The 16679-nt window shown below is 38.6% G+C and overlaps 1 protein-coding gene across 1 annotated transcript in view; it reads right to left on the reverse strand.

The window, feature by feature from the left end:
- LOC122808223 (membrane progestin receptor delta-like) overlaps positions 1 to 16679 on the reverse strand; it is a 579888-nt gene that overhangs the window by 451624 nt on the left and 111585 nt on the right. The gene's annotated exons all lie outside the window — the stretch shown is intronic.

Below are 16679 nucleotides of genomic sequence, written 5' to 3' on the forward strand. Positions count from 1 at the left end.
TGTGTGTGTGTGTGTGTGTGTGTGTGTGTGTGTGTGTGTGTGTGTGTGTGTGAGAGACAGAGAGACTGTGTATTTGTTTGTGTGTAAAATGTAACTTTCAAATGTTCATTTTTTACTTCAACTGCTGTACTAAGGTTTATGGACTGGCAAACCGCTAAAAAATACTTTCTTATTGTGTTACAGGGTGCCTTACCTAAACATAATTTAATATAGTTTCTCTGTCTATAACTGGTGTTACATGTTGGTATTACTTATGGAAATTCCTCAGTAAGGAGTTATAGCCATCATCAACCTCTGATGTCATAGTGACTGAAAATAGTGGATTTCCTATAAAGAAGGGGTCTGCTTTGCGTTTGCTTTATTTTATATCATTCCAAACTCTAACTGGGTTCTTCAGTACCTTTTATGTCTCAATATTTGTAAATTTGCTGTAATGTTATTTTACCTAAGCTTAATGCCTAGTACAATGTGTATGTCAATATGAGTAACTCAAGTGTATTTTTCTTGTATCTGTCTTTAACCCACGCTGTAGCTGAAAAGGACCTTTGAGCCACTTTGTTTCACTTTAGGTTTATGAGATAAACCAATAAATAAGCACCAAGTGTGTGATACTGGAGAAATGTTATGAGGCACGTACCAAACAGCACATTGCATATCTGTAAGTTGCTGAAGGAAGCATGAACTACACATTTGCCTTAAAGCTACTAATATACGGACACGTTTTACAGGAATGGTCTGATTTTTCCCTTACACTTCTTTTGCTTTTGGAAGAAGAGCAATAAAGTTTTGCAACTTGACACTCTTTAATGACATCTGCAAGTCAAGTAACTTGGGAATATGACTTGGGAATGATTACTCACTATATAGTACCTAGTATATAAAGACTTTTATTATGGAAAAATAAAAAAAAGTGCTCCTCTTTCTGACTCTTTTCTATGATTTGTAAAGGCCATGTTATGAGTTTTAATGCTCAAAGGCTGAGAGGTATGCCTGTGTCCATGCCATAGCGCTGTCCTCCTGCATGTTTACCATATGTCCTCAGAGAATCCATAAGGATGTGGTTCTCCTCCAAACTAAAGTTGTCTCTCTTTTGTCTTGTTCCCTTCTGCTACATCATGTTGTACCATGCAAGCACATACTGTGGCAAAGATGACAAGAGATATCTGTCATTATTGCGTAATACTTGCAGTAAATCTGAGCAATGGTTGGCACTGCCTTATAGAAGTAGACAGAAGATGAGAGAAATACACTTTGCAGCATATTTTGTCTATGAGGGTGGGGTATGGAGGAGGTTAGTGTAGGCAGTTCATTGCCTCAAGTCACCTTACATTTACCATTAACCTAGCATTTCCCCATTTATGTTGACAATAGTCAGCATTAACCCCATGACATATGTAGACAGCATTGGAAAATGGCACTTCATACAGTCCCAATCATGTTATTTTTAAACTATGAAAATAGTAATAAGCTTCATGTCTAACTAGCAAATATGAGGCTACCACTCAATAGATCTTACTGAATTAAATTGAATACTGCCTCTTCCAAGTACTTTCTGATTATCTCTGCTCTTAACAAATTAAAAAATTATTTTAGTCGATTCACATTTTTCCAAGACTGCTTGAGTGGAGCACAGCTCAGAAAACCTAAAATGGTAGACTGAGGACACATGAACATGCGCACACATACACATACACACACACGCGCGCGCATGCACAGGTGCACGCATGCATGCGTGCGCACGCACACACACACACACACACACACACACACACACACACACACACACACACACACACACACACACACCTATTGTATGATTAAGGTTAACCCAATATTTGGAAACATAATGATCATAACCACTGATAAACTATGTTAAACTACCACTGCAAAGAATAGTCACAGTTGCACATGTTTTGTGATCAAAATAAGCTAAAACACAACTTAAACCATTTTTTTTCTGAACTATTTATTTCACAGCAAAAGTAATAACAATTCCAACCATGAGCAGCCACATGTATGGTGCATTATATTTTCCTGGTGGTTTCACCTTGCACATTATAAAATCCTCAAACTGATGTCTCTCTCACTACACAGTGGGTGCAACTGTCAGGAGTTACCAATATGAATTTTATAAAACCATATACATTCAGTTATATTCTTCCATTCTTCGAGCTCAAACTGATAATCTCTGGTCTCATTTTAATGCTGTCAAAAATCTGTTGACTCTAAGTTAATTTAACCCCGTTTATAATCTTGTTCCCAAGGTGAATTATATCCTAGGCTACCAATGGCTACCAGCTTTCCCATTTCTGTTTATGGAGCTAGTAGGTCTGTACTTCGTTCCTTCCCTCTCTATTTTGCAAACTTTGGCCACTAAATCCATTACATCTTTAATTTTCATTTTCTTCACTTCTTTCCACAGTTTATCACAATGTTTACAATTCTTATCAGTATTAGTGAGATCAATGTTGTTACATGTTTTGGTTTTTGCATCTCAGTCACCCAGCTTGCCAGGTAATCCCCTTCCTTCGATACTAATTCCTGTCCTATTATTCTACTGATCAGTTCTTAAAGGTCTTTTTTGTAGTTATCTGGTTTACCACAAACCCAAAAAATACACCTCTACTTCCCTATCAAGTTTTGATTGCATCTCCAATAGACTATACATGCTCTTTGAAACATATTGTATACCTGGCTAGGGGTATAGAAGTATTTATGTAAACACTTCCATGCAAAAATTCTGAATTTTCTTGATTTCATAATTAGTTCAGTAATCAAACAAATCTCCCTCCAGTTCTTTTCTGTTACCTTGTCCCATATTATTCTCTTCCAAGCCAACCTTTGTTTTCCTCCTGCATCTCCCTTCCTTTAACAAAGCCACATAAAACTCTCCGTTTCATTTTTTTGGACAATCCTATCAGTTTTTGCTCCTATCAATTTTACTGTTACAGCCAGAATTTGAATATTTTTTTTATTTCCTTCTTTGCATCATATTCTCTCAAAATGTTAAGTAAACATTTAAACTCCAGCAGTTCTTTCTCCTCCAGCATAAATGTCTCCTTTAATTTCCCCAGTCTCATGTTTTTTCCACCTATTGCAATTTTTCCCAATAACAAAACATTCTATTTGTCCCACACCATCCTTTCAACACACTCAAGTCCAACAGAGGCATTTGCCTACTCAAACCAATCGGCCAAAGCTCACATTTCAATTCTTGATGCTGTTTCTTCTTTAAGCACTCTAGTGCTTTATTATAAACTCTTCACAGGTAAACATTATCTTCCCTGTTTTGTACTGTTAATGCCATTAGGTTAATTTTCTGCAATATATGACTCATACTCCCATAACGCAGTAACTTAACATTCCACTTTGCTGTATAATTTATATTCTGCAGAAGATACACAACTCTTAACAGTGCAACCCTATAGTAATCATACAGATGGAGAAGAGCTAAACCTCCCTCTTCTACTGGGAGGGTCATTCTTTTTACTCCACTCTGGGTTTTTCCCCTCCCATATATATTTTAGAATTTCCTTCTGCAGCCATGTCCAAAGACATGCCCTCAGATCTTGCACAAATGCGTACACATTATCTAATATCAGAGGGACAATAAACATTTTTATCACCTGAATTTTCTGATTTAAGTCCACCTGCTGTGTCTTCCACTTTAACATCTTATCCACCTTTCCTTCTGTTTCATGCCATGTTTCCTCGACTGAACCATTTGAACTGTTTGAAATTCATGCACCTAAATATTTCATTTTTACCTGTCCCTAGAGGTACAATTAGTTTTGAACTAAACTAAACAATCGGGTATAATTCACACACTCTGCCGTAATTTCTCCTCATTTATTTCATACCCTATAATTAATATAAATTGCCTTAACAGTTAAGAAGTTCTGAGATATCCTCATCTGGTCTACTCCTGTATAGAATAATATCATCAAACTACAATTTTCTCTTCTTTTTCCTACCAGTCCCATCATTTTATACCATATTGTCTAATTTTTTGTGCTATCGGTTCCAAATACAAAGCGAAAAAGAATGGACAGAAGACAGCCGTGCCTGATTCCTCTACCTACTTCAAATCCCTCCTACCATTTACAATGAATTTTTAACTAAGCCAGCATCTTTAAAAATCTTCATTGTCACAGACATATCCATTGCTGGTTGTCATCTTGTATTCTAGGAGGCTTGAATAGCTGCTTGCCATATTATTTCCTTTCATTCATTAGTTAGCCATTCCTTAGAAAAGTACTCCTTGAGTCTTTTATAAGTGCATTGTCTTGTTTGGGAATTGCTGTGTGAGTGTAGGTGCAAGCACCTCTGTGTATATATGTATGTGTACATGCAAAATTATATATATTGCTGCCACTTTTCAGTGTCCCTTCTAGCAGTGCCAAGGTAACTGATGCATCTCTTAAACTGAAAGTGATTTGAACATCACATCCTATTTACAAGACGTTGGTACTGAATTTAGGATAGGTTTTTAATAAACTGCTCCTAATGCCACAACAATACCTCAAGATGAATTATTTCTCTTTATGTGACCTTGGCTGCTTGTTAACTTGTCTATTCTCAAATGATTCTTGCTTTCCTTTCTGCAGAAGCAACCTACCCAGTATGGCTGGATGAAATGAACTGGATATGTAGCGTTACCTAACCAAAAGGACTGTCAGGCAATATTCTTAGTGGATGCTAGTCATTGTCAACCTTTTTTACGGGGGGGGGGGGGGGACTACCAGGTGAAGAAAGCTGATGTAAATATGTATGCAGTGCTCCCCCAGTATTTGTTACAGCACCCTGTTTTTTCATAGAAATGCTGAGCATTCAGAATAGATGGTCAGTTTCTTCATAGAGTTGGCTCAATGATATTTGTATAATCATTCCTGGTATGAAATCATCATGGGAAAACATTCAGAAACAATACAATGTAAAGCCTAAGTAAAAAAAAATGAAATGGTTATGATTGTAAAACAAATCTTTTCCTTGCGTCTGTTTAACAACATATGGTCAAACAGTGATATCAAAATGTTATCACTAAAATAGTAGGCATAAAGTTTGATATTATAATCAGTAGTACATTTTTTGAATGTAGTTGTCAAGTTACAAAGCCTAAAACTGACTGGCGAAGCTCAAAACATGATAGTTGTGATATCGTGATAGTTTATGTCTTTTTGTTTTATAGGAATCTCTTGTTATGGATGCTTCTTTTGGATTTTTATACTTTCAGTAAAAGTAAAACAGAACTAGAGTGAGTGGTTGCGTCATTTATGGGGTTTCTTGTCTTGTCTTACCTAGTGACATTTTGATTAAATCACCTATGTTTGGCAAAGAAAAAAATACCATTCCTGCCTTCTGATTATTGCCCATATTTTAGTGATGCTTACAACCATTTCCACAATGCTAAACAAGGCTGGTTGTTAGATAGCAAAGTGTGTTCATTCTTAATCAGTCCAGAGGCTGCTGTCAGTCATAACTTCAGTGGGACTGCACCATGAGTTATAATGTGGGTTTAATCACCAAGACACCAGTGATGAAAATAAACACTAAATGGCCAGGGAGGTATTAGTGGTAGGGAGGTATTAGTGGTAACTGTACTATGTGAAAAACGGGTTCCTATCACATGATCAAAATTTTAAATGGCGAACGCGTATTGAGTGAACCCAATTGGTCGAAATGTCGAAACGTTGCGAGCGTAACACGGAAATCGCCATAGGGATTATTTTCCCTTTACTTCAATGCAGTGCTATCTTGGAGTAGGAATATTTAAGTAGTGAGGTGTGGGGGTGCATGGGGGGGGCGTTTAGGTAAGTATAGTCTTTTATTTTTATTTTTTTATTATATTTTCGAAATTTCAAGCATCGCTCATATGGTGTTGACCATATGGTGTTTAATGTTTGAAACATTCGAAAATATAATACAGACCCGTGAAAAACAATGTAAGTCTATGCTTCCTTTCACCCTCCTGGTCATTATATGACAAGATATGGGTCAAGGATGTGCAGGGCATCATACAATTCCGTCCAGCATCTTGGTACTGTCATCATGCCTTTGTGGAATATGATGACTCTAGCACAATGCATGTGTTATTGTGTCTTGAGACTGTCTATGAATGGTGATCATGCCATAGAGGGTGGGTTAACACACAGCAGTTGCTTGCTTCCTCCATTCCCATCTGTTATACACAGATTTATTTCCTGCCTTGTTTTCTTGTTTTTTATTTTATTCTTATTTTTATTTGTACTGGAGCTTCTAGTTTTGCACTTTTGTGAATTTATGTAAGTGATCCATAGGTATGCTTACCACTGGTCTATGTTTCATCTATCCATATCTTATGGCACCTGCTAGATTACTGCCATCCATTATGATGTTGCATTAATCTTATACTGTGCTGTATTCATGGGACAATCACACAGCAGTAGCTTTTATTACGGTTTGGTCAGTTTTGCATCATGCCTTTTACACTCTACTCCATGAAGCATGTGTTTGTGTGTGTGTGTGTGTGTGTGTGTGTGTGTGTGTGTGTGTGTGTGTGTGTGTGTGTGTGTGTGTGTGTGTGTGTTGCACACTACATATTGCTCATAAGGTTCATAATTGTATACAAGGCTAACAACCACTAGAGCCTTTATAAGCACAGCCATACAAACCAAATATTATATTACCCACAAGATTTATGTTTTTTATGTTTATATAGGGGTAACTTTTGGTTATGACATGATTAACTGGTTGCCTGTGTCCTTCAGAGACATAGGAGCCATACTAGTGATAAATTTCTAATCTGTCATCTACTGGTCTAAGTGATGCTTAAATAAGGCTAAGGAGGAACTTTGCTTCACATGGATGAGGAACCTATTCCAGGGAATGGGAATTCTCTGACATACATATCTGTCTCTCCAACATGTCCTATTTATGTCACAAACAAAATTTAGATCTTTGGATCTGGCAGTTTTGATGCTGCTTGTCTTGTGGATATGCAGGGTCCAAGGTTACCTTGCATACCAAGCATAGGCTGCCTCTCAGTAGTCTGTATGAGACCGAGTACAGGTTCATAGGTTCATAGCATTGTAGAGATAGGGCTTTAAGGTGATCCACACAGGACATTGTGTTTACTTCCTGTATTAATTTTCTAAAGAACCTTTGCAGTCATTCCAGGTGCTCCATGTATCTGGTCAGGTACATACTGAAGGGTCATTATACTCTATGATGGGGCCTATGAGGGACAAGCAGAGTGGCAAAATGACTTCTCTGGACCTATCAGCATAGAAGGATTTTCTTCCTAGCTTGGACATATGTTGGTTGAAGGTTAGGTCACTATCTACATGAGTTCCCAGATCCCTGACTAGACACTCTTAGCGGTGTTTTATTGATGGCGTAGTTTTCCAGAGTGGAACACTTCCAAAAAGGTACTATAATGCATTTCTTGGCACTGACTTTTAAGCCATGATTTTGCTAACAGTCATTTGTCTATATTAGACTTTCCTGTAGGGTGTTTTCATCTTGGGGGGGGGGGTTCTGTGACTGCTCACAGTTTGTAATCATCTGTGAACTTGTCAGGCAGAGGCATTTGACATTGGCTTTGACCTCCGAGAAATAGATACCAAACAACAGTGATCCCAGCACTGAGTCCCAAGGGACTCCACTGGTGAATGGCCTCTTTGTGGAAGTGGCTACACTGATCCTAACTTCCTGGGTTTTATCTATAAACCATCTGGCTATCCAGCATGTTATAAAAGGGTTTATGCCTAGTTCCATAACTTTAATAACAATTTCCAAGTGTAATACTGCATCAAATGCATTAGCCAGATCAAGGTAGGCAGTATGCACTGTTTTACCCTCTTACATTGCCATGGTTACCTTTTCAAAGAAGTCCATCAGGTTCAGTAGGCACGACCTTCCTTTGACAAAGCCAAACTGTAATGGAGCCAGTGTGTGGAGGTCTCCTATGTCTTTGCTGATCATTTCCATGATAATTCTTTCCATAGCTTTGATAATAAGACTAGTTAGACTAATGGGTCTGTAGTTTCCAGGATCTGTTGATGGTCCAACCTTATGACGGGGAATGACTAATGCAGTCCTCCATTCTCATGGCGCAAAGCCTGTTTTGAGACTATAGTTAAATAGTGACTCCAGTGGTCATGATAAGTTGTATTTTAGACTAGTCAGGGGGCATCCTGGGATGTTATTGGGGCCCACTGAGGCTGTGTTCTGGACCTTAGCAAGCACAGCAAGGACATGCTCTCTAGTTATAGTTGGAAAAATTATGACTGAGGATATTTCTTGGTGGGTGGCTGGGGTGAATGGGGGTAAAGTTGCAACTGAATTTGTCAGACAACAGATTCACTGTATCACAAGGCTCAGTGAATATAGCACCGTTAACCACCAGTTAAGCACACTGCTTCATGCTGCCCTTGAGGTTTCTGAAATAGTTGAAGAAGGCCTAATGGTTGTCTTTTGCTTGGGAGGCTAACTCAAACAAAAAGTTGGCTTTATTTGACATAATTAGCCCTCTTAGTTGTCTGTTTAGTTTGATGAGAGTGCTCTTATCTTTATGGGAGTTACGCTTCCTATGATTTTTTTTCCTTTTGTTGTTTAATTTGGGATGCTACCAGGGCAGTTTATTTTTGAGGTTAGTTATGAGCTTACTTCTGATACATACATCAGCTTCTATGCAGCACTTGATATGATTGGACAGCTTCTGTGACAAATTCTGCAAATGCTGCTTTGTTCTCTGAGTTTAGAGAGGCATTGAACTTTGACAAACTATCACTTAATAAAAGGTCATTTGCCCTGGAATAGTTCCTAACTGTTACTAGGTTTACTGGGGTTACTGAATTGATTTTGATTTGAAAGGCGACAGCTTTATGGTCAGACCTTACCAGGGAGGATGTGAGACTGGGGAGGTGGGGGTGCAATGTTCTCCCATATTTGTGACTACCAGGTCCAGTATGTTGGACCCTCTAGTTTGTGTATGCACTAATTGGTCAAGGGTGTTTGTATTTATGAATTCCAGGAATCCTTGTGCCCACAGATTTGAGCACATGTAAAATTCCCACTCTATAGAGGGGGTAATTAAAGTCCCCTGTGAGTAAGTTGTACAGCTGGACAGTTAAGTATCTCTAGTAGGTCCAAGTATGTGCTGTGAGTTTCTTGGGACATATACAGTAACTAGCTTAGCTAGGATATAGTATGGGGTTTTATCTATGGTGATTGGCATGAGCAGTAACTCCAGTGCATCATGCTGTTTAACCAACCTAGAGGTATGCTTGCTATTAATGTATATCAAGACACCTCCACCTTTAGCTCCTGTCTGTGCCGATATTCGTCTAAAAGTGTGGAAGATGCTGAAACCTTGCACTGTTGGGGTGTTCTCTGCAGCTTTAAACCATGTCTTGGTAACTGCACAGATGTCTATATACTCAAAGATGAGGAGGGCTTGGAGGGGGGTATTGTTCTTGTTGTTTTGTTTAGGCTCCTGACATTGAGCAGTAACAGCTTGAGGTTCAATTTAATTGATTTTGCTATATTGGTAGGTCTGTCATTTGGGCATTGCTTAAAAATCGGCACTACAGGGGTGTTCTACATTCTATATATTATGTTCACAATTTCTGCTCTATGATAATATGCACATATGGCATATGGACATGCATCATATTTTGGCGGAGGACTGTATTAGCTCATTATTTTACATTTGATAGAGACAGCTAGGTAAGGTTCCAAAATTCTTTCATATATAACCTTATCTATATGAGACTGACTCTTTTTGCCATGCAATAGAGCAATAAATGATTTGCATATTTATAATGTTCTGCAGACTACGCTGTTCATGCAATATATTTTGTATCATACTGCTGTGTATTACAGAGTGCAGATTCTAGGCTTGCCTCACAGTTCTATGAAAAGCTTGAATGTTCCCCAGTCATTTACTTTTATATTGCTGTCTTTATTTCTTTCCTGTGGGGGTCCCACAATTGTGCTCGGCTGCATGCTCTGTGCTTTCTTTGTCGCTTGAACTATTCTCTTATTGTTGAATCTCCCTGTCAGTTGACATCTCAGTATGTGCATTATACATATTTCAGAAAGCCTGCTGGTTTCAAAGATGAATGCCATCTGCACATTCCCAAAATATAGGGAACTAGCATGTGTTTTATGGGTATACAGTATATATAGTTATTTTTTGAAAAATGGTACTGTTTTGTGCACCCGAAAATGTTTACCGGTACATCACTAAATAAATGATTTTAGCAATACTAATGTACGCTTACATTTGTTGTAGCCCTATGCTAAATCAAAAATTATAATTACACACTGTCTTAAATTAATCATTAGATGCTCAATATGCAAACAAAACAAATAAGCATAAAATGCATATTCTTCATGTTAGGCAATAGCAGTATAAATTAATAATGAGAAATGTGCCATGGCAACATAAAAGGGTGAGTTTAAAATATGAAAAGCTGTACTAACCAATACTGATTATTGGTGCTTTTTTAAGAGTACTTTGGTTGCTATATTGTCAGTTAGTTGTGTTTACTGCTGCATTAAACAAATAAAAGATATTCTGAAACAATGCCTTTTTGTTAAAAAAAGCCATCATCTTCTTTCGGCTGTTCCCATTAGGGGTCGCCACAGCGGATCATCTGTTTCCATTTCCTCCTGTCCTCTGCATCTTGCTATGTCACACCAACCACCTGCATGTTCTCTCTCACTGCATCCATAAACCTTATCTTAGGCCTTCCTCTTTTCCTGTTACCTGGTAGCTTCATCCTTTGCATCTTTTTCCCAATATACTCAGCATCCCTCCTCAGCACATGACCTAAATTAGCAGCCTTTTTACAATGAATCTGTACAACACATAGAAAATAACATGCTCACCACACAATACCATATTGGAGAAGTAATACTTCCTTATAGCAAACAGTGTTAATAACATCAATAGACTCTTTGTTCTGACAGGTTACAGAAACTTTCATACTATACAGATTAAACATATTAAGGGAGCAGGTTTCTGAGAATATGTAATAGGAGAAAGTTTAACCTATATAACTGCCTAAACCCTTTCAAATGATGTGTTTAAAGTCATGAACTATACTAGCAAGTCCAGTGTTAATATAAGGATAAAGGTCATGAACGAAAAGTGTAGAGTATTCACAGGCATTACTAATGAAATCTAACTCCTGCCACTGCACTGTAGCGTAAATAGCCTAAATAAAAAAAAATAATTATTCTAATTAACACATGGTGTGAATAGCTACCTAAACTAGTTGTGTTATTATAAAATTACTATCTGTGACTGTCTCAACAGAATAATAGAACTGAAAAGATAATATGAGGTCTCATTTGAGACTTGAACCCAAGACCTCTAGCAAACTGTGACTATAAGTCAGACATACACACACACACACACACACACACACACACACACACACACACACACACACACACACACACACACACACACACACACACATAGATAAAGAGCTAGATATAGATAGATGCATATATAGATAGAGAGATAGACATAACGATAGAAAGATAGATAGAAAGATAGATAGATAGATAGATAGATAGATAGATAGATAGATAGATAGATAGATATAGCATCATAGGATCACAGGAGTTTCAGGTCAACTGAGTCACAAGAACATTTCTGCCTTGTCAGAACCTGCCCTAAAACTTTGTCGCTCTTTTCAAGGAGAGTCAGGCCAGTCATACCAGGGTTAAATTTATGAATACTCATCCAGTTGTCCAGCTCCTTCTAAAGACAGACGGTCTTCACACTGCTTAACTTGGAGAGGGAGCTTGTTCCAGCTATAAGAGGTAGTTGCGGCATGACAATTGTATCCCTCCTCCTTTTCTTATTTATTTGTTGGAGAAGAATGAGATCTCTGGCCCTAGTCTTATATGGACTGTTTTATTCATGGAGTTATAAGAACTATTGGACTACATGATAGCTTACAGCCCTATAAGCTAATATTATATCACCCCTAAGGACACTATATGAAACTGTATATAGTGATAAAGCCTCCAGTCTTTCTTGTATAGACAAACACATAGATAGATAAAAGGATAGACAGACATATAGATAGATAGATAGATAGATAGATAGATAGATAGATAGATAGATAGATAGATAGATATAGTAAGTCCAGTATAATAAGTCTAATATAGTAAGTCCAATGAATCACGGCAGGCACTACTTTGTATAAAACAGATTTACTCAGTAATTGACATAACAAACAGTAACATTTTCCCACTTGGCTTTGCAGTTTGAAATAAAAAACAAACCAGTTCTTTTGGTGACTTTCCCCCAAATATTTATAGTACACACAGCCCTGTCTTTCTATATGTTCCAAGATGAAGGCCTCAACTAAGCCCCAGTTCTAGCTCTGTAGTTCAGGTAATTTTCCCAAGTACACTCCATCTTGCCTTCCACAGTATTTCCATAAGTTCATCAAAGTTTGATATTGAGTAATTGTCACATGTTGAAATGCAGTACAGCTTCCTAAAATCGTTGCAGAACTTGATTGTTCCATCAGGCTTTGGCAGTAACACTATGGGGCTGTTCACTTAACTTTAGAATCATTTATTACCTCCATCTTAGGCATTTTGTGTACTTGCTCTTGCACAACTTGTCTCTATGACTTTGGTATTCTGTAAGGTTATAAGTAAATCTTCCACCTGGAATAGTCTCAATATGGTGCTGAATCAGGTTTGTTCTACCAGCTGGAAAACTGCAAACACTTCCTTATTTCTTAAATAAAAATTCCCTTATTTCTTGTTTCTCGGGCATAGATAATGTATCATCTACCTTAACTGCAGGCAAAAGGTCAGTTTTCTTTTTCAGGCAATGCCAAACTGAACGTACTTCCAACATAGCAAATCAAAACCAAGAAAATCTGAAGGTATTACTGCTCAGTGCTAGGAGTCTAAACAAAAACCTCCACTCCCTGGAAGCTCTCTTCACCATAGAAAATTCTGAAATCTGTGTGGTCACTGACACATGGTGGTGTGGACAGCACATCAGCAGTTCAAGGTTATAATGCCTTCCACACATTTAGACCAGCTGCTTCACAGGCAAGGACTAAAGCTGGAGATGTCTCAATTTACATCAAAAATAAATATATCTCAAGGCTGGTCAAACAGGACAATGCACTCAAGCTTCTCCATGTTCAAATCACCATAGGCAAAATCCAGTACCACTTCCTTGCAAGCTATAGGTCCCTCTCTATGAACCAGGAAACCCATACCATGTATTTAAACTTATTGGAAATACTCCCCATTCAACCAAATACCATATTCATAGGTGACTTTAATTAACCCACTTTTAACTGGGAATCACATATAACACCAAATGTGCATGCACAGAGATTCCTGGATTTTGTAAACACAAACTCCCTGGACCAGATCATCAATACAACAACAAGGGGTGCAACCATACTGGATCTGGTTCCCACTAATATGAGAGACTGCTGCACACACCCTAATGTAATGTCTTCCCTGGTAAGGTCAGACCTTAAATGGTCTCCTTTGAAGTTAAAATAAAACGTGGAAAATCAGCTAACCCAGGAATATTCAGGAACTACTCTAAGGCTAACTTCACTGATAATCTGGCAAAATTTCAAGCCCCCATAAACCTTGAGAACACTGCTGCCTACACAAAACTGTTCACAGAAACCCTATACAAGCATATATGCACAGAGACAGCTGTACTCACCAGGAGCAACTACAGAACTAACTCAAAAAGAAAGCAACCCTAGGAGAATCACAACATCAATAGGCTGTATAACAGAAGGAAGAAAATCATGGCAAAAATTAGGAGGTGCAGCAGCCAGCAGGATGAAAGCACTCTCATCAAACTATACAAACAACTCAGAGGACAAATAAACTCTACCAAAGCCAAATTTGAGATAAATTTGGCCTCCCAGGCCAAGGGCAACCACAAGGCATTCTTTAGCTATATCCGCAACTTCAAAGGCAATACAAAATAGTGTGCAGAGCTCATTGCAAATGGATCCACCTATACTAAGCCAGAAGATATAGCAAACCTACTGGCTGACAAATTCAGCTGCAACTTTACCCCCTCAATAGCAAGAAACATGACCTATCAGCCCTCTGGAATTGCTATTTAACTGCAGCCTCCAAACAGGCTTCGCACCTCATGAATGGAGAACAGCAACAGTCATCTGTCTGCACAAAAGTGGGCCATCTACAGACCCTGGGAACTACAGACCCATAAGTCTCACTAGTCATACATGCAATGCCATGGAAAGAATTATCAAGGAAATTATCAATAATGACATAGAAAACTTACAGGCACTGGACCCAGCCCAATTTTGTTTCATCAAAGCCAGATCATGCCTACTCAACCTGGAGGACTTCTTTGAGAAAGTCACCAAAGCAATGGATGAGGGTAAAATGTTTCACACTGCCTACCTTGACCTGGCCAAGGCATTTGACACAATCCCCCACTCAGGCATCGCTGGCAAACATAAGAGGTTAGTTATAACCCCTTATGTAACCTAATGGATAGACAACTGGCTCACAGACAGGACCCAGGAAATTACAACTGGGGAGTCCACCTCTACAAAGAGGCCAGTCACAAGTGGATTCCCTCAGGGATCAGTCCTGGGACAGCTTCTTTTTGGCATTTACTCCTCTGAAGTCAAGGCAAATGTCAATGGCCTCTGGCTGACTAAATTTGCAGGTGATTGCAAATTAGGAGTTGTCATTGAATCACCCACTGACACAAATGTTCTCCAGGAAGGGCTGACATAGACAGACAAACAACTGGTACCAGAGCCATGGACTAAAACTAAATGTGAAGAAATGCATAATACTATCCTTAGGGGAAGTCATCCACCACTGGTAACTATCATATTAACAACACACCCTCAAGAGTTGACCCAGTAGTCAAAGACTTCAGAATACACATACACAGTAAACCTCTGACCATCATGTGTCTACAGTAGTGAGGAAATCCTTCTATGTTGCGCAACTTATAAACAAAGGTACGGCATCTAGGGCCACTGTATTCGGCATTCATCAGACCAGTCACTGAGTACAATGCCCCCTTTGGTATGTGCCTAACCAGGCATATCCAACAATTGGAACATCCACAGAGGTTCCTCACTAAAAGAATACAGGGAGTAAGTAACACATCTTACCACCTCAAGGACCTATCCCTGTATGTCTCCTACAGGCTACTGAGGGGGAGCTGTATGCCTAGCATGCATGGCATTGTCAGACTCCACTCTGATGGACCTCCTGCATATCCACAAAACAAACAACACCAGAATTACCCATTCTAAAGACTTAAACCTTGCATGTGATATAAATAGGACCTGCTGAAGAGACAAGTATGCATCCCAGATACTACCCCTTCTCTAGAACAGGATCCCCATACATGTGAAGCAGAGTTCATCCCTAACCCAGTTCAAGTGTAACTTGGACAGTTGGATATGGAACAGGAAATTCATCCCTGGTTTGGCACCTGAGTGTCTCTAATGGACACAGGCGGCCTGTAAATTCTTCATCTCCCATGCCACTGCTTGCAAATGTTTCACCTCCCATGCCCCTGCTTACACTTATCAAGAGTACCTGAACTTGTCAGAGATTTGGGATGCATGACTAGGCTTAAAAATGCCCTTGTGATCATTAGCCTAGTAAACACCTATGGATCTATGGGGTCCCTATTAATTAAACAAAAAGTGGAAATGTCGAACGGTCAAATAAACGAAAAGGCCATTACTCAAAATGAATATTGTGGGGGGCTGTGGCCCCACACCCCCCACTAATTATATATACCAACTCCGAGATCGCACTACAGTGAAGAAAGGGCAAAATTTCCAGCCTTCACTGTACCACGATCTTACAATAGCGATATCGAGGAACAGCCTTTTAGTTTATTTGGCCGTTCGACATTTCCACTTTTCATTTATTTAATAGGGACCCGAATCTATGAACCTGTTTGTTTATTAGTGAAGTTTAAATGAGGATAGAAATTAGCACCTTTTCAGTGGAGGCCAGGTGTTAAAAGCTGTGAAATACACCAACAATTTAAACATTGAGAAAAATGCAATAATACTGTTCAGTCATACAGACAATAAGAACACACTTACAGTAGTTGACAAATTTACAGAAGTTGACAGTTATTTTAGCATAGTTATATGATAAAGATAGTTTGGGAGAAAGACAGTATGTGCTAACCTTTACATGTGAAGATAACTATGGCACCATGCACTTACTCTATACACCTATATAAAAATAAAGTTTTAACAAGTAGAAGAACTAGAAAGTTCACTAGTTACTATATTTTACATAAATGTATACAATACACTGAAATAACATAAACAGTTTTGTGGTAACAGTAATTTTGGAATAGTATAGAGTGTGCATATAATTTACACTCATATAGTATCATGGGAGATTACTAGGCTATCGACCCGGAAGTAATTTTAAGCCTAGTCGTTTCATTCCAATGTAATACAATAGAAATGCTAGTTAATACCCAAGATTGCATTTAGTGATAACTGCCCATGTCCAGGAGGGTTGCGGCTCTATCCCTGGTAAGAATTTATGGTGTCCCAGCCACTCATCAAAGTTCCTCTTGAACAGTATCATAGAGGGGCTCTGTTTCACATAAAATGGTAGCCTGTTCCAAAGACTGGGAGATAAAT

Source organism: Protopterus annectens, chromosome 8.part0, assembly GCF_019279795.1.
Source record: "Protopterus annectens isolate FY-2018-M chromosome 8.part0, PAN1.0, whole genome shotgun sequence".
Taxonomy (NCBI): Eukaryota; Metazoa; Chordata; order Ceratodontiformes; family Protopteridae; genus Protopterus; species Protopterus annectens.